Raw genomic sequence first — 22,371 nt, 5'->3', positions numbered from 1 at the left:
ACCATCCCATTTAATTCCTCAGTAAAAAGTCCATAAGGTTTTTTCATAGGACTCATTCCTCCATACTAAAATGGGTCTTTTTCTCTAAACAAATGTCCTTCCTCAGGGTGACATCAATCTCTCTCATGGTCTTGTGCTCAGATATGGTAGAGTGGCTTACAAAGCCCCGGGTGGTGTTGGTCCCCAGATTTTGATATTTAGAGCCCCGGGGAGGTGGCGGTCCCCGGGGCATGTGGGGGAGCTCAAGCCCCCCACACAGGATTTTTTATTTTTTTTAAAAGCCCTGGGGAGGTGGCAGTTCCCGGGGCAGTGGGGGGCCGAGAGCCCCCTGCTAGGCATACATTTTTTAATTTACGCCCTGGGGGTGCTGGTCCCCGGGGCTGTGGGGGGCCGTGAGCCCCCCGCATATATTTTCTTAAAGGCCCGGGGGTGGCAATCCCTGGGGCTTGGGGGCCCTTTGAGCCCCCCCACACATGTATTTTCAAAGCCCTGGGTGTGGCGATCCCCGGAGCTGGGGGACTATGAGCCCCCCCACACATAATGTTGATAAGCCCCGGAGGGTGGCGGTCCCCAGGGCTGGGGGGGCCCTTTGGGCCCCCATCACAAATCAATTATTGCCCCTGGGATTTGGCCCACCCGGTGGCTAATTAATAACGAAGCACGGGAGCCCGTGCTTCGTTTTTTTTTCTGCGGCCAGATCCACACACCCTGCGCGAATTTTGCCATTTTAAAAAAAACAAACATTTTGGGGGCCCTTTTTGCGTTTTGCGCACTTGTTAGACTTATTTTTTTTGCCTTGGTTCCGAGGCACAAGATGGCTGCCAACACTTCCTGGTTTGGAGTGTTGACAGCCAATTAGCATACAGCTCGTGATTGAGAGAGTGCGCGGATTCTTTCTGAACCAGTAACTACCTCTTTGACAAATTTGGTGTAATTCCGTTCAGCAGTTCGGACTGTAACCGTTTCTAAAGTTTCCTATGGAAAATTGCATGGGGAAAACATGTTTTAGGACCCCCTTTATTTTTGGGACCCCGCTTGGCGAATCACCCCAAAACTTTTAGGATAGGAGCGGACTGGAGTGGGCCATAAGCTTTAAAACTTACGCGAAGATTCGTCAATCAGCACCAAAGTTATTGGGAATAGAATGTTCTGAATTTCCTATGGAAAATAGGTCCTAACTATAACTACCAACTGGCGACCACCAGTAGGTAATATATGTATATTACCTACTGGCGGTCGCCTGAAGGTATTTATAGTTAGGACCTCATTTCCATTCAAAAAGAGTTTTATGTTTTGCCAATATCTGTGGCGCCGTGTGACGAATCTTCACGAAATTTTAAAACTATTGGGTGACTCTGTTAGCTCCTGTCTTGAAAGTTTTGAGGTGGTTCATCAAGTGGGGGCCTAGAAAAAAGGGGGGTCCCAAAAGGCATTTTCCCCATGTTAATTTCCGTAGGAACTTTAGACATAGCTACAGCACGAACTGCTGAATGGAATTACAGCAAATTTGGCAAAAAGTTGGCTCTTGGTTCTGAAAGCAATCTGTTTTTTGTAAATGGTGTAAATCCGTTCAGTAGCTGCTGAGAAATTAAAAAAATAAAAATGTATATATCTGAGCAAGGAGGAGGAGTCACGACTCCTCCCAGGCACGAGCTTCACTCTGGCCGCCAACATTCCAAACCTGGAAGTTTTGGCAGCCATGTTGGGACTTGGTTACTGAGTCACAAGAAAACAGAAAAAAGAAGATGAAAAACAAAAAAGGGGGCTTGGTAGAAACACCCTGACACCCTAGGCCTGCTCAGGGGGTCCCACAGGAATTGGGTGTGTGAATCTGGCAGCGAAAATTTTAAAAAACCTAAGCGCGGATTCCGCACTTTGTTATATGTAAGCCCATGGGTGGGCCAGGTCCTGGGGGCATGCCAAAATACATTGCGGCCCCACCGCAGCCCTGGGGATTGCCACCTCCCCAGGGCATAATAAAATTAGGGTGGGGGCCTCGCAGGACCCCCAAACCCCGGGGACTGCCACCTCCCTGGGGCTTTAAAAAACAAAAAAGGGGGCTTGGTAGGAACACCCTCACACCCTAGGCCTGCTCAGGGGGTCCCACAGGAATTGGGTGTGTGAATCTGGCAGCGAAAATTTAAAAAAACCTAAGCGCGGGGTTCCGCGCTTTGTTATATGTAAGCCCATGGGTGGGCCAGGTTCTGGGGGCATGCCAAAATACATTGCGGCCCCACCGCAGCCCTGGGGATTGCCACCTCCCTGGGGCTTTGAAAATAATTAGTGTGGGGGGACCACCACTTCCCCGGGGCATTGAATATGGGGGTCCGTTACGGGTCCCCAGCCGCAGGGACCACCACCTCCAAATGCAAATGAAGGGAGGGGGCTGCAGGGCCCCCTCCTGGAGCCTTTGATGGCCCTGAGGACCGCCACCCTCCAGGGCCGGGTCCTGCGATGTACCCGGGGGTGCTCACCCCCGGGACATTGCTGTTTGCTATGGCAGGGCTGGAGCACAGCTCCTGCTCTGTCATAGCAAACTCTGCTTTGGTTTTTGGACACAAGAGTAGAAAAACTACTCTTGTTTCCAAAAGCCAAAGCAGGATTGCTTTTGTACAAGGGGAGCTGCATGCCAGCAGCTCCCCATGTGCAAAAACAATGTTATAGACCGTTATAGACCTCAGGAGGAGGGCCACGCAGCCTCCCTCCCCCTCAAAAATGTTTACTAAAATGCTTGCCAGGCCCTGGGGGATGGGGTCCACGTGATCAATAGTGGCTCAGGGAAGGGTGGCCACGCGGCCCCCTTCCGATTAATTTTTTTAAATGCTAAAGCCCTGGGGGATGAGGTCCCCAGGGCCCAAAAAATAGTAAAAGAAAGGGGGCACACAGCCACCCTTCTACAAATATTTAAAAAAAAGACAAGCCAGGTTCTCGCCGGAGGCCCCTCCCCCTCCCTGCACCACTCTGCCAACGAGCCCACTGGTATGTTCTAACTTGGGGAATTAAATCCCCTTGAATACTGAGGGTCCCTGGGAGCCACCTAGCCCACCAGGTACCTCCAGTAAGGGCCACACAGCTGGATTGGAGAGAGGTGGTCCGAGGCCATGCCCCTTTTTACACCACTCTGCAAATGCGACTTGTGGTGCACTGCTGGCGGGGAGCCCAGTGTGCCAAAAGGTGCGTTTGCAGATTGGTGTAAAAAGGGGCTGTGGCCTCGGACCACCTCTCTACAATCCAGCTGTGGGGTGCTTATTGGCACTAGCTGGCTAGTTGGCCCCCAGGCACCTCAATGTTCAAGGGGACTTAATCCCCCAACTTAGAACGCACCAGGGGGCACATTTGCAGAATGGTAGAGAAAGTCGGAATGGCCTTTGTCCACCTCTCAGCAACCCCACTGTGTGGGGCTTAGTGGAGGTAAGAGGTAGGCTAGTTGGCCCCTAAAGGACCTCCTGCACTAAAGGGGACTTTAATCTCCATCCAAGAGTGCGTCAGGGAGGGTGTTTTCAGAGTGGTGGGCAAAGGAGGTAGGGCCTGCTAGGAGAATTTAGCAATCCTGCTGCGTGGGACGTACAGAGGTAATAGGAGGGGTAGTTGTCCCCCAAGGATGTCCTTGGGGGCCAACTGCCCCTCTTGTTACCTCCAGTAGGTCCCACACAGTGGGATTGATAAAACGTCTTCAGAGGCCAAGACCCCCTTTCTCCACCACTCTGCAAACATGCCTCCTGGCAGACTACGGGATCGGGGAAGAAGTCCAATTTACTCCTGAGGGACTTTGGGGGCCAAGAAGCCCTCCTGGTACCTTTACTAAATCCTACACAGTGGAATTCCTGAGCACTGGTCAGAGGCCCAGCACCCTTTTTCCACCACTCTGAAAACACGACTAGTAGTTAAAGAAGTGTTTGCAATGTAAGGTTTCGCAGTTGCGAGAGTTAGAGCTATTGGTGTTGTAAATGTAAAAGTTTTTTACTAAAGTTTTTGGGAGTGGAGGGGATGTACGTTGTGTGTAGTGGAATAATGTGGTATGTTGCGCAGTGAAAATATGTGGATAGAAAGTATGTATATTTAGTGCATAGAAATTATATAGTGGGATTATGTGTTATGGAGAGTAATTATGTGGTATGGTAGTCTGTGTTGTGAGTGGTAACCTCAGGTTTAGTCTTCCTCGTTTCCATAGAAGCTCAACTATGAACTTAGTGAGACAAAAAAGGTAGGAATCACTGCGTAGCACTTATGGACCTAGTCGGAGGTATGAGCAGGGTCACTGGAATTATGCGACTGTTTGGCTGCACCAACTTTCGCACAATTATAATTTTTCTGTATTAGCCACATAATTCATCATCTGCTCCCTAATCTGCAGATTTGAACAAAAAAGCCTTGTTTCTAGCTCAAACATCTCAAACGTTATCAAAAATGCAGTTTCCAGTGCTACCGCATGGTGGAAGGCCCTTTGCAAACCTAGAATGGTCACCTGTTACTTATTGCTAAATGTAGGTGTTAAATTGGCACTAATGGTGTGCAAGCCACTCTTCCCTCTTTCTGCACATCTGTTGTCTCTTTCTGCACCTCATTTGCTTCTTTCTGTATACCTCTTACCTCTTTCTGTACCCTTCTTCCATCTTTCTTTCTGTATCCCTCTAACATCTTTCTGCACACTTTTTGCCTCTTTCAGCAATTCTGTTACTTCTTTCTGCAATTTTCTTCCTTCTTTCCGTACCTCTCTTGCTTCCTTCTGTACCTCACTTGCCTCTTTCAACACCTCTCTTGCTTTTTCTGAAGATATCCTGCCTTTTTCTGTATCTCACTTGCCTGTTTCAGCACCTATGTTGGTTCTTTCTGCACTTCTCTTGCTTCTTTCTATACCCCTAATGCTTCCTTCAGCAATTCTCTTTCTTCTTTCTGCACTTTTCTTCCTTCTTTCTCCACCCCTCCTGCCTCTTTCTGTACCCCTGTTGCCTCTGTGTGCACCTCTCCTACCTCTTTCAGCAACAACTTTGCCTTTTTTGGAACTGCTGTTGGTTCTTTCTGCACTGCTCTTGCTCCTTTTTGCACCCCACATGACTCTTTCTGCACTTCTCTTGCATCTTTCTAAACCTCTGTCGCTTCTTTCAGAAATTCTCTTGCATCTTTCTGCACCTCTCTTGCATCTTTCTGCACCTCTGTTACCTCTTTCTGCATTTACTTGCTTATTTCTGTACCTCTCTTGCTTCTTCCGGCACCTCTGTTGGGGGCATATTATCAAGGACGGGTGATACATTATCGCCAGGAAACTGCCGATAAAGTGGCGATAATGGGCTTGATAATATGCTCTATGAATTCCTATCGAAGCCCATGTTAGATGTGAAGACATCTAACATGGGCTTCGAAAGGAATTCGTAGAGCATATTATCAAGCCCATTATCGCCGCTTTATTGGCAGTTTCCTGCCAATAAAAGCGACGATAATGTATCGCCCGTCTTTGATAATATGCCCCTTGGTTCTTTCAGCACTGCTCTTGCTTCTTTCTGCACATCACTTGCCTTTTTCTGCACTTCTCTTGCTTCTTTCTAGACCTCTGTTGCTTCTTTCATCAATTCTCTTGCCTCTTTCGGCACTTCTCTTGCTTGTTTCTGCACCTCTCTTGCGTATCTCTGTACCTCTGTTGCCTCTTTCTGCACCTCACTTGCTTCTTTCTGTACCTCTCTTGCCTGTTTCGGCACCTCTGTTGCTTCTTTCAGCACGTTGCTTGTCCTTTCTGCACTTCTCTTGCTTCTTTCTACACCTCAGATGCTTCTTTCAGCAATTCTCTTGCCTCTTTCTGCACCTCTGTTGCTTCTTTCTGTACTTCTCTTCCTTCTTTCTGCACCTATGTTGCCTCTCTCAAGGTCAAAGGTCAAAAGATTTTATTTGTTTTGGTACTCAACTGAGGACCACAAATTTAAAACAAATTACATAAAAATAATCAACAGAATTAATATAATATGAAAGAGGACTTTAGAAATTTATAAAAATTATAACAAACCCATTCACTGGGCGGTTGTTTACCCACTAGTAACAAATCTTTTACTGAAGTAATTTTACATTTGCGATATATTGGGTCAAGATATCTTGCCCGTGCTACAACTATAGTTGGATGCGGACATACGAATAAAATATGCTCAATATCCTGATCACCTCCTTCACAGAGTTTACATATCGAGGAACCAGCTAGTGACCATCTAGAAGTGAAGGTTGATACGGGTACAATACCTAAGCGCAACATTGTTATAGCCCTTCTTGCACCATGCGCCAGTGAAAATCCTACATATGGCTGTGTTTGTTTATATTCCAGTGTTTCAGTATAGAGTTTGTATGTAGATAAATTGCTACAATATGCATGATCAAGGTTATAGCTCAGTCTTGATGTAAAACATTTTAGAAAGAGTTTCAATTGTGAATTTGACCAAGTAAGTAAAATGTCTTTAGTAAGATTAGCAATTTCAAATGCCGCTGACATATTCCCATAGAAATTAAGTTTTGATGCACCTAATTCAAATATCTCGGTTTTTAACAAGGATCGCAGTGATCCTTCTTTAGCGTGCAGGATCTTGTAAGCCCATCGGATAACGTTGCCTCTCTCAGCACCTCTCTTTGTTCTTTCTGCACTTCTGTTGCTTCTTTCTGCACCTCACTTGCCTCTTTCTGCACTTCTCTTGCTTCTTTATAAACCTCTGTTACTTCTCACAACAATTCTCTTGCCTCCTTCTGCACTTCTCTTGCTTGTTTCTGCACCTCTCATTCGTCTTTCAGCACCTCTGTTGCCTCTTTTTCCACTTTACATGCTTCTTTCTGTACCTCTCTTGCCTCTTTCGGCATCTCTGTTAATTCTTTCTGCACCACTCCAGCCTTTTTCTGTACCCCTCTTCCCTATATGTACAACTCTCTTTCCTCTTTTTGCACTGCTATTCCCTCTTTCTGTACCACTCTTGCCTCTTTCTGTACCTCTGTTGCTTCTTTCTGCACTTTTCTTGCCTCTTTTTGCACCCTTCGTGCCTGTATCAGCACCTCCATTGCTTCTTTCTGCACTTCTCTTCCTTTTTTATGCATCCCTTCTGCCTCTTTCTGTACCTCTCTTGCCTCTTTGTGTACCCATCCTACCTCTTTCTGCACCCTCTTGCCTCTTTTTGCACCACTGTTTGTTTTTTCTGCACTTCTCTTGCTTCTTTCTAAACCTCTGTTGCTTCTTTCAGCAATTGCCTCATTCTGAACTTCTCTTGCTTGATTCTGCACCGCTCCTTCGTCTTTCTGTACCTCTGTTGCCTCTTTCTACATTTCACTGGCTTCTGTCTGCACCTCTCTTGCCTCTTTCGGCACCTCTGTTGCTTCACTCTGCACCCCTCCTGCCTCTTTTTGTACCCCTCTTCCTTATTTGTCCAACTCTCTTTCCTCTTTCTACTCTACCTACATCTCTCTTCCCTCTTTCTGTACCACTCTTGCCTCTTTCTGTACCACTGTTGCTTCTTTTTGCACTTCTCTACCTTCTTCCTGCACCCCTCCTGCCTCCTTCTGCACCTTTGTTGCTTCTTTCTGCACATCTCTTGGTTCTTTCTGTACTGCTCTTGTCTCTTTCTGCATCCCTCTTGCCTCTTTGAGCACCTCTTATGCTTCTTTCTGTACTTCTCTTGCCTCTTTCTACACCCTTCGTGCCTCTTTCAGGACCTCTGTTGCTTCTTTCTGCACTTCTCTTTCTCTTTCTGCACCCCTCTGGTATCTTTCTGGACCTCTGTTACTTCTTTCTGCACCTCAATTGCCTCTTTCTGCGCCTCTCTTGCTTCTTTCTGCACCTCACTTGTCTCTTTCAGCATTTCTGTTGCTTTTTTTCTGCAGATCTCTTGGCTCTGTCTACATCCCTCTTTTCTCTTTCTGCAGGGGCACCTTTTTGCACAAAAACAAACCTGAGAGGTGTTTTCCTTTATCTATGCATGCTGTGGAATGCAGCACACATGGATAGAGGAATTAATTAGCAGAAATAAAGTTATTTCTCCTTGTTATGCCTCACCTCTAGAGGCATAGTGTGTTGCTGCACACCCAGGTTTACATGATCTTGTGAACCAGGGAAAGAATCAAAATTGATGGGTGTTGTGAGGAAACACCCACCACAGCCCCTATGGAATGCCTCTCAAGCTAAGAGTAAGGCAACACAGCGATTTGCCCTGCCTTGCCTAACTTCATAGGTATAACGCCAATAAAAGCCACGCAACGTGGCTTTGCATGTCCTCATAAATATGATTTTGTCACAAAAAGTGACAGATGTGGCGGCGCAAGTGCTCCATAAATATGCTTTTATTTTTCTCTATATCCAGAAGAGTCCAGGCGGAAGAAATAGCATGTTTTCTATGGATTGGCCTTCAGTGCAAAAACTTACAACTGAAAACCTTGTCACTAAATTCTCTTCTTACTATTTATTTTTACTATTTTCAATCCAGTAATTAATTTCTTTGGAAAAATTCTGAGTGATATACACACTTGCTGAATTCAGAATTTTGTGTAGTTTCAGAAGTGTATCGTTTTCTGGGTTCAGATATGGTTTTCACAGTTATTTCCCCCACCTACTTATAACTATGTAGAAACCACAGAAATTGGAAATATCAACCACCATTTAATAAATTGCAAAAACTGTGCTGTGAAAGGTTTTTCCCCACTCTTCCATTTTCTGAAAGATTGGAAGGCAGTGATGTAAGAACAGCACGCATTTTATTGATGGCATTTTCAGAAAATACCCAAATTTCTAGCACAGCATATGTTAGCATTTTACTCCAGTCCACAACATGAATGAAAAAGCATGTATATTTGACCTGGATAAATATGAGAGAAAAACAGGTATGGAGGCTTAACCGCAAGCTTCTTCAAATGTCAAAATAGGTTTTAGTACAAGGGGCAGCATTAAACCCCTAACAGTGAAAAGTAAACTGCACATACTCAGTTAAGTATAAGTCCAAGAGTCACTTTATGGGCCCAATTCACAAAAGTGATCTGAGTCAAAATCCTAACTTTACAACTTTCGGTATTCACTCTGAGCTGATAAGCTTTTGGAGATGCTCTATGTGCCATGGAGTGGTACAGAGACCTAAGAGGATTGTGGCAGGTTTCTCAGCAACCCCAGATGAATTACGTTTGTATCTCTACTGATGAAGATAATATCCACTATCCTGCACCAACTTTGGTGAAACACTTCAACAAAAATTCAAGTAAGCATTTAAACTGAACTGCATTTACTAAGATGGTAATGGGCGAACTGTGCTAGGAGGTGAAGCAGTGTGCTCTCATCCCCCTTCTATTCACAAAAGTCATTTAGGAGTAGTAAAGTTAGGATTCCTAACTTTACTAATCCTAAATGCCTTTTATGAATACCAAAAGTCATAAAGTTAGGATTATTCTCAGATTACTTTTGTGATCCGGGCCCTACATGCTGTGGACTGTGGTTAGGGTAATTGATATGTTGTAATATTTGAGGAGAACTAATAGTGTGATGTATTTCTGCTGTTTATGTGCATTTTTGATATGTTTCCTAAATGTGCACAGCTTGTTTGGGTGCACCCTTCAGCTGTAATGCACCATAGACAAGGTGTTGGTGAGGTCTCTACTTCTGTTATTTACTTTTTTCTAACATAGCTGCATGCTTATGAAATTCTTAGTCAAAAATGATGTTTGGATTTGCAATATACCACTGCTCCTTCCAGAAAAAAAAACAGTGTCTGGCTCTTTCTGTGAGACGTTTTCATTATCAAAACTCTCCTGCCAACCCTGTACTCTGCCAGTTATCATTAGCAACACAGATATCACAAATGATCATTCAATATGCCACTATATTTAAAGATTACCATGCACTTTCCATTGCCTCACTCTCACAAATGTTGCAACCACGTTTTAATACAAGATGGATTGCAATGACAATGAGCACCATCCTGCTTCTTCCTACTTTTTTATCAAAGTCAGCCAGGATGAACAAAAACCGTCCAGCTGGAACATGATAATAGAATTTCTGTAAATGGAGTTTTATATCAAAAGTGAGACGGATGATATTGTCCTAGCTAGACATAGCAATATGTATTTCAAGATAAAATCCATGTGAAACTCGATGTGGATTTAATGCTGAATAAATGAAACCTAAACAAATACATCATACATAATGTTTTGCACCTTGTAAAACGTACATTAAGTCACAGGATCGCATAAGTAGGCCTGATTTTGAGAGCATGAACTTCATATGTAAGGTCAAATCACAAATAAGAAAACCATGCGGTGCCGAATAGTAGAAGGTGCTATAATGAAACAATTCAAATACTATAATAACTGTGGATGGAAATGTTACGTTAATTTGCAAAGTCTGGAGAACATGATTTAAGCACCATGGGGTCTTTTCCAATGTGTATTGCTTCAGCAGTCATGCTGCTGCCATATTGCTTGAATTGATAAAGAAAGGCTGTGTTACAGCTGGCTCATTACATTAAATCACAGGATAACATGTGGTACAGATCAGTCAAAAGGAGAAGACATGAATTAACTTCAGAGCAACTGTAGGGTAACTAGTTATAATTCTGTGAATGTCGATTGACTTTGGAATGAAAACATTCTCCTTGCTGCTGCATAACATCCGATGCACAACACAAAGTATTTTTCTATATATATATATATATATATATATATATATATATATATATATATAGTTAATTTCATTTAACAAAACACATTAAAAAAAATATTTAATAACTGGGATCGTAGGAAATACCTCTCATTGAGAAATTTCTTGCCAATTAATATTTTAATGTCCTAACTCAGAGAGCATCGCATACCGTTACAAAAGTAGGACTAAACTACATAGATTATGGAGGAACAATTTGACGCCACAAATGTCACTACCTCTGCAGGAGCCCAGAAACTAGGGCAGGTAAAAAACACCAAAGATTGGTGGAATGGGTGGAAGATGCTTCCAGTTCGATGACCACTGTAGATTTAGCTGGTCAGTCACAATGTTCCCATTGGTTTGTGAAGGTCAACTGAGCTCAACAATATGTGGAGAATGGAAACTGGCAACACTAGTAACCCAAGGCTCTGAAGTGTTGGCATCAAAACCATACATGATTTGGGCTGTTCACCTGACATGTTATTTGTGCCAAATATCCAGTGAAAGATTGACAGAAATGTCAAAACAAATGTCTGTATAAATTAGCACAGCCACCAGTGCTGCATAAGTCACTCATTAGTCTTGGTGCAAGGAAGGTTGTGTTTGCCTATGAATAAAAGTAACCAGGATTGAATTGTATTGTAGTCCATTAACTGCTCATTATTCATAACTACGTATGAGGCTATTGAGAGAGCACTTGTAGGAGAGTATGCACACTGCTCCATGACAGCTAGCACTGTCATGTTTAATGGACTTACTGTGTACAGGTGCTGTAAACATAAAGTGTCCTGGTGGAACAACTGATGAGAGCGCCCACTTTCTGCAAACCCAGGGTACTCTGATATTACTGAAGGGCCAGCAGATGTTTGCCCAGCCCCTCTGTAATACACATCACCCTGGCACACATTGCTCTGGTGGAAGATTTTACAAGGCTGGATCATTCCATTAAAGACTTGAAATGGTTGGTTGTGGAAAAAATCATTAAAACCCCAAGAGGGAGTGACATGGTAAATGCCCGAAACATGAGAGAGTGTCAATCAATCAATCATACCATTTGTATAGCGCACTACTCACCCGGGAGGGTCTCAAGGCGCTTGGGGGAAGGGGTATGCTACTGCTCGAACAGCCAGGTCTTGAGTTGTTTCCTGAAGGCGAGATGGTCCTGGGTCAGCCGAAGGTGGATGGGGAGGGAGTTCCATGTCTTGGCTGCTAGGTAATAGAAGGATCTTCCTCCGGTGGTGGCTCTTCGGATGCGTGGTACGGCTGCGAGGGCGAGGCTGGTGGACCGTAGCTGGCGGGTGGGCGTGTAGAAGGTCAGGCGGTCGTTGAGGTACTTGGGGCCCAGGTCGTGGAGAGACTTGTGTGCATGAGTGAGGAGCCGGAACGTGATCCTCGTGTCGACGGGAAGCCAGTGCAGGTTCCTCAGGTGGCTGGAGATGTGGCTGCGTCGGGGGACATCCAGGATGAGAGGGGCGGAGGCATTCTGGATGCGCTGGAGTCTTTTCTGTAGCTTCGCTGTGGTTCCGGCGTAGAGGGCATTTCCGTAGTCCAGTCGGCTGGTGACGAGTGCCTGGGTGACAGTCTTCCTGGTCTCGGTCGGGATCCAGCGGAAGATCTTGCGAAGCATACGCAGGGTGTTGAAGCACGTTGAGGAGACGGCGTTGACTTGTCTGGTCATTGAGAGGGAGAAGTCCAGGATGAAGCCCAGGTTGCGTGCGTGGTCAGTTGGCTTGGGTGCGGTGCCCAGGGCTGGGGGCCACCAGGAGTCGTCCCAGGCGGAGGGCGAAGATCCCAGGATGAGGACTTCCGTCTTGTCCGAGTTTAGTTTCAGGCGGCTGTCCTTCATCCACTCGGCGACGTCTTTCATCCCTTCGTGTAGGCAGGTTCTGGCGGTGTCGGGGTCTCTGGTGAGGGAGAGGATCAGCTGGGTGTCGTCGGCGTAAGAGATGATGTTAAGGTTGTGCTGGCGTGCGATGGCTGCAAGAGGTCTCATGTAGACGTTGAAGAGGGTGGGGCTGAGTGAAGATCCTTGCGGGACGCCGCAGATGACTTCGGTGGCCTTGGAGCGAAACGGGGGGAGGCGGACTCTTTGTGTTCTTCCGGCGAGGAACGAGATGATCCACTCCAGTGCCTTCTCTTGGATACCGATGTTGCTGAGGCGCTGGACTAGGGTGCGGTGGCAGACAGTGTCGAACGCAGCGGAGAGGTCCAGGAGGATGAGGGCCACTGTTTCCCCCTTGTCGAGCAGGGTCCGGATGTCGTCGGTGGCTGCGATGAGGGCGGTCTCGGTGCTGTGGTTGGCTCTGAAGCCGGACTGCGAGGGGTCAAGGGATCAGTTCGTCTCGAAGAAGGCGGTCAGCTGTCTGTTGACGATCTTGTCGATGACTTTAGCAGGAAAAGGGAGGAGCGAGATGGGGCGGAGGTTTTTGTGGTCGGTGGGGTCCGCTGTAGTTTTCTTCAGGAGGGCGCTGAGCTCGGCGTGCTTCCAGCTGTCCGGGAAGGTGGCGGTGTTGAAGGAGGTGTTGCTGATATTCCGGAGTTGGGGTGCGATGGTGGAGTCGGCCTTGTTGAAGACGTGGTGTGGGCAGGGGTCGGTCGGTGATCCGGAGTGGATGGTGTTCATCGTGCGGGCTGTGTCTTCGGTGGTCACCGTGGTCCAGGTGTGAAGGGTGGCGGTGGGAGGCGTTGGTTCGACGGTTGGGTGTGTGGGTGGTGCGCCGAAGCTGTTGTGGATGTCGGCGATCTTGCGGTGGAAGAACAAGGCGAGGGAGTCGCAGAGGTCTTGTGACGGAGTGATGTCGTTGGTGCCAGTGCTGGGGTTGGAGAACTCCTTGACGATGCTGAAGAGTTCCTTGCTGTCGTGGGTATTGTTGTCCAGTCGTTCCTTCAGGGATTTCTTCTTGGTGGTGCGGATGAGCTGGTGGTGCTTGCGGGTAGCGTGTTTGAGGGCGGTCATGTTGTCGGTGGTCCGGTCGAGGAGCCAGGCTTTCTCGAGGGTGCGGCAGGTCTTCTTGGAGTCCTTGAGTTCGTCGGTGAACCAGGATGCCTTCTTGCTTCTGGGTCTGCTGGGAGGGTTCTTCAGTGGAGCGAGGTCATCGGCGCAGGCGGACAGCCACTGTGTGAAGTTGCGGGCAGCTTCGTTGGGGTCCGTTGTGTTGGCAGGTGGGTTCTGGCTGAGGGAGGTGGTGAGCTGGTCCGTGGTGATCTTGCTCCAATTCCTGTGAGGTACCTGTTGTGGGTGGTGGTGGGTCGTGGTTCTTTTGAAGCTGAAGTGGACGCAGCTGTGGTCGGTGCAGTGGAGTCCGGTGGCGTGGCTGAAGGTGATGTACTTGCTGGAAGAGAAGACGGGGTCAAGCGTGTGGCCGGCGCAGTGGGTGGGGGTGTTGACCAGTTGCTTGAGTCCGAGGTTGGTGAGGTTTTCCAGCAGTGCGACGGTGTTGCGGTCCTTGTTGTTCTCCAGGTGGAAGTTGAGGTCCCCTAGGAGGATGTAGTCAGCGGAGGGGAGGGCGTGTGGGCTGATGAAGTCTGTGATGTCTTCGCTGAATTGTGTGCGTGGTCCCGGGGGTCTGTAGACGAGGGTGCCTCTGAGGGTCGTCTTAGGGTCGGTGTGAATCTGGAAGTAAATTGATCCATTTATTGGACACGGTGGACAGAGTACCCAATGAGTTAGAGATGATGCACACAGATGTATCGAGCAGGGTATAGGCAATAATGTGATCTGGAGATTCTAGACCTGCAACCCAGTATTTAAACACCGACAGTAATGTTACAAATAGCCATGAACATTTGCATCACATATTTTAACAGTGTTATTTGTATGTGTACATAGTTTTGAATGTTATTTATATGTATAATTTGTTTTCACCTGAGCAATTCTGTCTTTTACTTTAAATTTTGTTTTTCCTTTATTCTTTATGATATTTTCATTTGATCGTGGGCAGGATTTGATGGAACTAGCGTACAAGATATATGTCTTTTGATGTGGTTACTTTGCCCCAAAACAGGAGTGTCCCTGTTAGAATGCTACCTTATCCACTATGCAGGTCTTTATATTTATGCACTACAGCCCTTGACGGTGGTTGTCTGTGATTAGGTCGATCCTAGAGTCAGCTCTGTGAGACTTGCTGTGGTGGAGTAGGGAATAGAAGCCCCGCCTACACTGCGCCCATATTTTCCATTGGCTTGTGTCATTATTCTTCTTAAATTGTGTCTTCTGATTCGTAAATAGCCTTGCTAGTCCCTCCTTAGTACCACCTTGTCTTTATGTGTCACCTCCCATGGCGTCTGGCCCTTTTACTTCAGTTGTTACACAGTACCTGTTATTTAGTCTTTAAGCACTATTTTCTATATCGAGTTTCTCTTACTGCAGGCAAAACTGCTTTGCATACATTCAGTCTGAGGGGCCTTCTTTACAACCCCGCCTTGCCTCCAATTGTCAGTGCCTTCTTTACCCCGCCCTCTGTGCCTTCTTTAGCCCCCCCACCTTACCTATTGTTGTTGTGCCTTCTTTACACCCGTCCTCCCTCCTGTTGTCCGTGCCTCCTTTCACCACCCGCCCTCCCTCCCTCCCGTTGTCCCTGATGCCTACCTTACCTCTGCCCTCCCTCCTGTTGTCCTGCTGCCTATCTATTGGCTATACCAATGGCTTTTAAAAAAATGTATATACTAAATATGGCTGACCCACCTTGTTTTTTAAAATGTTTTGTTTATATGCTAATAATGGCAGCTGCGCGCAACGAGACGTGCAGCTCACTCAACTGGAAACAAGCATTTGCAATACTATCGGTCTCACATTTACACAAGTTTGAGCTATTGACATTTTAAATGATAATTCCTTTTGTTTTTAAAATATAAATAAAAGGCATTGTCATTTACAATGCCAATAGCTTAAACTCATGTAAATGCGAGACCTATTGCATTGCAAATGCTTGTTTTTTTCATATCTTACGCTATATTTGTTTCACAGCAGCCTGTACGCCACTCTCGTTTGTGAATCAGGATACAGTGTAATTTATGGTAATAGTTTTAGTAGCGCTACCTTGTGTAAATTGATTGCACCTATCTAGCCATTTATGTCGACGGTTCGTGTTTCCTCAGAGCTTGAACTACAATGTTTCTAAACTTTGATACATTGCAACTGATGGGGCCACTCAAAGTGCTAACCTGGTAGGTACAATATTGGATTCCTTTCCTCTGGACGGGGCCGGTGTGCATGCTTATGTCTGTGTGTAGTCTCTTCTTTATCTGTCCGCTTAGCATCTGCTCCACAACCACAACTTATCTCTGGAGTGAGTGGGAGCAGACTGCACGTGTGGAAGGTAGGCGGCTTGTTGAGCTTTTCTCACATGAGCCAGTGTTTTATGTCCAGGTGCTGTTTTTAAAACAAGATTTTTTTGTTTTTCTAAACAGTTTAGTCCTTTTGAAAGGTGATCAGGCATTCTGACATGCACATTGAGACTTGGTAGGCTGTAAGGAGCTTGTCCATTTGCCCTTAAGTGGCTTTACTCTTGTTGTTCTATGACAGGAAGATTTCATTTTTTTCAGTTAGGTAGAATTTTGGGTAGGAGGCCCCCTCCCGTTACTTGTTTACCAAGGCATATTTGAGAAGTTAGTGATCGCTGATATGTTAATTGTGCGTAGGTTTTCCTCACATTGTCCTGATGAAGGACCCCGTAGATGACAGGGAATCACACGCTGTTTGTAGGTGATTGAAACGCTGGCAATCAATATTCTTGTCCAGACTGTATTTTCTCCTGGTGCCAAATAATGGAAAATATTAAATCAATCTCCCACAAGGGAGAATATGTACCATGATGTTCTAGGTGGGCATGTGTCTCAAAGATTGTGTGGCTCATTTACTAGCTCCTTGGGTCACTGGAATGTCACTTTTAATGAGGCTCCGGTAGTGCACAATGCATGTCTATGAGGCCAGGTAAAGCCACCCTGTAGGGCTTTTTATGGCCTACTAGATCTGGTGTGAGGCAAAGCAGCGCAAGTCACTGCGTTGGCTCACAGAGCGATAGGGAGGGATGGTGTTCCCACATAACACCCATGGAATTTGACACATTCCCAGATTTACAACATGCTGTAAACCTGGAAATGCATCTTAAGCCTACGCCTCCCCTGGGTGCAAGGGTACCTGCGTTGGCGCTAGGCCGCCATTTGTGTGTGAGCGAAGTGAAAGAGGACAATAATGCATAGTATCTCATTGATTATGTTTTTAACTTTAGGATTTTCATTGATTACTGTGTATGAGCACATCTTGCATTTTTTTCACACACGGAGCGTCATTACAAAATTAATATATATATATATTTTTTTGCTAATACAATACAGTATTTCTTAAATGTTTTCTGTGTTTAGGCCTACGTTTATTTGCATTTGAATGTTTCTTTAATGAACTGCTTTCTAAATCTGACAGGGCCATTGTTTATTTATTACATGTAGTGCCAGCACGATTCCAAGGAGATGTTCCATATTTTGCATGGTGTTGTGACTCGATACTAGTTAGAGAAACACGTTTGTGCTAATGCTGTATTATGAAAACAGGCACAGAGGCAAATAGATCACCAGGTGGTGCATAAACTATGCACTACAAAGTGCTGGCAAACAGTTCAGTGCATCCCTTTCCAAGGGAGTAGAGTGGATCCCATGTAGTCGCTTGTGGGTGCACTCACTCTCTGGATTCCTATCCCCATTGCAAAAGCAGGCTAAGTGCCATCTGCACCCTGAATGGCAGACAGACTTCTTTAATAGCTGGTCCACCTTTCACTTATGCACTGCCCCTCAGACAGACGCCAGTTTGAAGGTACCTCAGGGGTGGCCCATTATTTGTAATAGGCCCCTGTGTGCTCTCAGTGCACGTAGTTAGAGTTGCACATTGGTGGAAAGAGAGAAAATGCATGCAATGTATAATACGGTTCTTCAAGCGGCAATTATGCACCTCGAACAAATTGTGGGCTAAAAAATGTAATGGCATTTATTTAGAAATATAATGGCATTTGTGTACATGCAATAAAGCTACAAACGCTAATATCCAGAACAATGACAATTGTATAATAGCTGACTGCCAACACATGGGGGCCGATTCCGATCTGGGTCGGAAAGCTCTCCGACTGAGCTGGATCCGGAGTGTTGTCCGACCGATCCGGACTCCTGCAGTCCGACCGAGCGAGTACGATGCGGCCACATGCTGCCGAATTTGGTTCGGTCGGACTCCCGTAGAAGTCAATGGGAGCCGGTCGTACGACGCGTACATGGGCTCCCATTGACTGAATGGTTATGTCTCACTCTATGGCGCCCCCTACAGTGGGTACGCGTTGGTGCCATCGCACAGTACATGCCTGTGTTGGGGAGACCCTTGGTGAGGTTTACAAGGGATCATGAGTGAAAAATTGTTGTGATATCCATGCAAGACACTTGTCTGAACTCCCCTGGGTGTCTAGTTTTCAGAAATGTCTGTGTTTTGAAGGTTTTCCTAAATGGCAACCGATCCCAGGACCAAAAATTTATGTTACCCCCTTGCTTAAGCAGGTCGTTTTGTGAATCATAATTTTGATATCTCCAGAGTACATTTTAGGCCATTTCCTGTTACAGCCACTAAGCCTACCCACACAAGTGAGGTACCATTTTTGTGAGGATACATAGGGGAGTGCTAGGTGGGGGGAATAGTGTAACTCCCTGCAGATTGCAGAACTTTCCATTGCAGAAATTAGGATTTTTTTTTTTACAAATGTTAAGGTTTGCAAGGGATTCTAGAGGAAATGCTGGGTGAAAGAAGTGTGTGGCTCCCTTCAGATTCCAGAGCTTTTCCATCACTGAAATATGGGGAACATGTGTATTGTTTAGATAAATATTGAGGTTTGCAAGGGATTCTGGGTAACAGAACCTGGTGAGAGCCACACAAATCACCCCATTCTGGATTCCCCAGGGTATTTAGTTTTCAAAAATTTACTGGTTTGCTAGGTTTCCCTAGGTGCCAGCTGAGCTAGGACCCAAAATCCACAGGTAGGCACATTGCAAAACAGGGTCCGTTTTCAGAGGAAAAATTGTGAGTTTTGGGACATTTCCTGTTACAGGAACTAGGCCTACCCACACAAGTGGGGTGCCATTTTTATCAAGAGACTTAGGGGAACATAGAATAGTAGAGCAAGTGTTATTAACAATTGTCTTTCTAAGCATTTCTGCCTTCCAAATGTAAGACAATATGTAAAAAAAGAAGTAATTTTGAAAAATGCTCAAATGACCGCTGCTTCTTAACTCAATCTTGTTCCCATTTCAGAAATGCATAGGTTACCTTGATACTTATTTTTCACTATTCATGTTTTGCCAAATGAATTGCTGTATACCCAGAACCCATTGCAAGGTGCAGCTCAGTTATTGGCTCTGGACACCTTGGGGTTCTTGGTAAACCTACAAGTCTTATATAGGCCCGCAACCAAAATGGGCCATCAGACGTAACTGTATATTGCTTTAAAAAATCTGCATTAATTAGAAGAAGTTACATGTGAAAACATAAGCACAAATGGCTGCTTTTATCAATTCAATTCCAATACTTAGTTTATTTTAGCTTTTTATAAGAAAACATAGAAGGATCTACACAAATCACCCCTAGCTGAATTCAGAATTGTGTCTACTTTTCAGAAATGTATAGCTGTCTGGGAGTCTTATTTATTTTATTTATTTTTTTACATTTGTATAGCAGCGCACAGCTACCCCCTAGGGTTTTGAGGGATCTGCGGAAAGACAGAAGGTCAGGTTGTAAGCGAAGGGGCGGTGGAAGAGCATTCCACAGAGTGGGGCCAAGATAAGAGAAGGAGTGCCCTCCCATACGAGAAAGTCTGACTTTTGGAACACGGAATTTCTCTTGAGTGAAGGATCTGAGAGTACGGGAGGGGCGTAGGGGCAGGCAAGCTGTTGCACATAGTCAGGAGACTTAGCATGCTTGATGCGAAACATGTAAGGAAGGGCCTTGAACTTGCCCGTTTCTCCACTGAAAGCCAGTGGAGATCAGCAGCCTGGACGTTGAGGCAATTTTGGGTGCTCGGCAAAGTAGTCTAGCGGCAGAGTTTTGTACTCGCTGCAGTTTACGTGTTATCTCTTTGTTGACACCTAAATAGAGAATTTTCCCGTAGTCCAGCCTAGAAGTCACCACGGCTTGGACCATGGTACGCTGGGCATGGGATGGAAGCATCCAAATGATCTTCCTCAACCATTTCAGAATGGTGAAGAAGGTGGCGGCAACCTTGGTAGCCTGCTGCCGCATAGAAAGCGAATCGTCCATAATGAAACCAAGGTTGCGCACCTTAGTGGAGGGCTGTGGAAGCGTACCCATTTCTGGTGGCCAATGTTGAGGGCCCCAGAGACCTCGATCATTGCCGAGGATCAGAAACCCTGTTTTATCGCCATTAAGTTTTAAAAAATCGGTGTTCATCCAAGCCATAACTTTGCTGAGGCCAAATCTAAGTGCCAAAGGCTCGGAAGTTTTGTCAGCTGAAAGAGAGAAGAGGATCTGGGTGTCATCAGCGTATGAAAAAAGAGTAAACCCTGATTCCTCCACCAAAGCTGCCAGTGGTCTGATATAAATGTTGAACGGTTGGGGACTGAGAGTTGAACCCTGGGGGACACATAGGGCAAGAGATGAGGTTTGGATTTAGAGGTAGATGAAAAGACCTGAAAGGTGCGATCGGCGAGGAACGAGTCTTTATTGGTATTACTGACATTTCTACCACGGTCAGGAAGGAGGTTAAAAGAACAAATACAAAAATAGACTATGTCTCAGTAAAATGCCAAAACTGTGTATAAAAAGTTGTTTTTGAGACAAAAGTCTGCCTGTTCCTCTAAGCTGGAAAGATGGAGATTTTAGCATCCAACCCCTTTCTTGATGGCATTTGCAGGGAAAAAATAGACACTTTCTTCTGCAGGAAATTTTGCCCATAAAAACCTAAATGTAGATGTATTTTGGCAAACTTCTCAGTGCACTCCAAGGAAATCCACAAACCCTTGGTACCTTTAGAATCCTCAGGATGTTGGAAAAAAGAACATACATTTGGCATGGATACCTTATGTGTACACAAAGTTATAGGGGCCTAAGCACAAACTTCCCCAAATATCCAGAAAAAGACTGCAATCCACAGAATATCGACATTATTCACACTGAAGCACATTATTTATTAGAGGGTGCTTATATATGCTCATATTCACATGGAAGAGAAGCCGAGGTTTATCAGCACATGAAGAGGCCCTGTGGCAGATTGTTACCATGGTTAGAAAGAACAAGGCTACAGACGAGAACATGGATAAAAGTGTCAACATGTAAATATTGGCTATAATAGGATACTTCCTAAAGAGTGTAGGGCTCTGAAAAGCAGCAGTGCAAGATGTCATGGCTAAGAAGCAACACTCAGAAGGATGAGTAGAATACAATGGAGTTACAGATAATGGCCTAGACTGCGTGCTGAGCATCTCCCTATCTCAATTTTACTGCTACTGTGTTCTTAGAATGGCCTTTTTCTAAAACCATGGAAGCCAAAGGGGGCAAAAGGCACATTCTACTTGATGCTATGATTCTTTTGCATAGTTGTGTTCAGGTTTGGAGAAACATCTTCTTGTTGCTGCTGTTGCACACACCACAACTCCTGATGCTACTGTGTAAATATGATATAAGGACAATAAGTGAAACTAACAGTTCCATCTATATAATTGCATAAGGTAAGAGATCATGTCGTTGTTTATACTTTACTTTGTAAATAATTACTGCTCTACTATATATTGACCCGATTTTATGGAGTAAAAGTGGTCGTTGGCGAGTCAGCAGGGAGGCAAGTTGAATGCTGGATCTGAAACAGAGATCTAATGACATTGGGTTGCTGAAGTGCTAGCCCCTGGTGCAGCAGTCTGCAATGGCAAGTGTGCCCTGAGTGGGTGAAGTCTGCACCAGGGAAGGCCTTGACATTGATAGGATGCTTTGCAGCATTGGTCCGGCTGAAGCACTCTATGTTCAGAGTTTGAAATGTTTCTGGAAGTTAGTTGTCCTTCAGGTGGGCAAATCAGCAAGATGAGGCCAACCAACATTGACTGCTATATCTATGAAACAGGCAAACCCTCACTTGTAGTCACTACAAACCAGTTCTTGTGCAGTGGACACTGGGTTTGAAGCCAAGCTGGCTAGCAAGACAAAAAGGGGGCTCATCTTGTGATATGTTTATAGTGCTACCTTAGTATTTGACACAACAATGGCTGAAGTCTACTAGTCGTATATAATTTACAGGCCATAGGTACATGTAGTACCATATAATTAAAGGGAAATTAAAAATGGCAATCAGGTGTATACCAATTTTAACATGTTTATGGCGAGAGCACAAACACTTTACCACTGGTTGACAGGGGAAAAATAAAAATTGACCCATCAGAAAGAGCACATTTCCAACAGGTGGCCTTTTAAGAAGCAATGATATTGTATGGTATGCTATGTTTAGCTTTAGGACATGTCAGTTTTGGTATGAATGAACAAGAATGAACAAGAAAGTTCATGCCTGGTCCAATGTTTTTATCCTTGTTACTTTACATTCCTTTGTTCAGGCATAGGCCAGTGACCGACACTCTCACTATTTTGTCAGGGCAATGCCAAGTAAGAATACTTGCACCAGAGGCTCAAAAGTTGGGGCTCAGGCCCTAACCCCCTTCCCCACCCATCAGTAACATCAATGCTCCACAAGGTATACTGACGTCACAAA

This window comes from Lissotriton helveticus, chromosome 4_1 (assembly GCF_964261635.1).
Source record: "Lissotriton helveticus chromosome 4_1, aLisHel1.1, whole genome shotgun sequence".
Taxonomy (NCBI): Eukaryota; Metazoa; Chordata; class Amphibia; order Caudata; family Salamandridae; genus Lissotriton; species Lissotriton helveticus.
The sequence above is the reverse complement of the archived record's forward strand: the minus strand, read 5'-3'. Positions refer to the sequence as shown.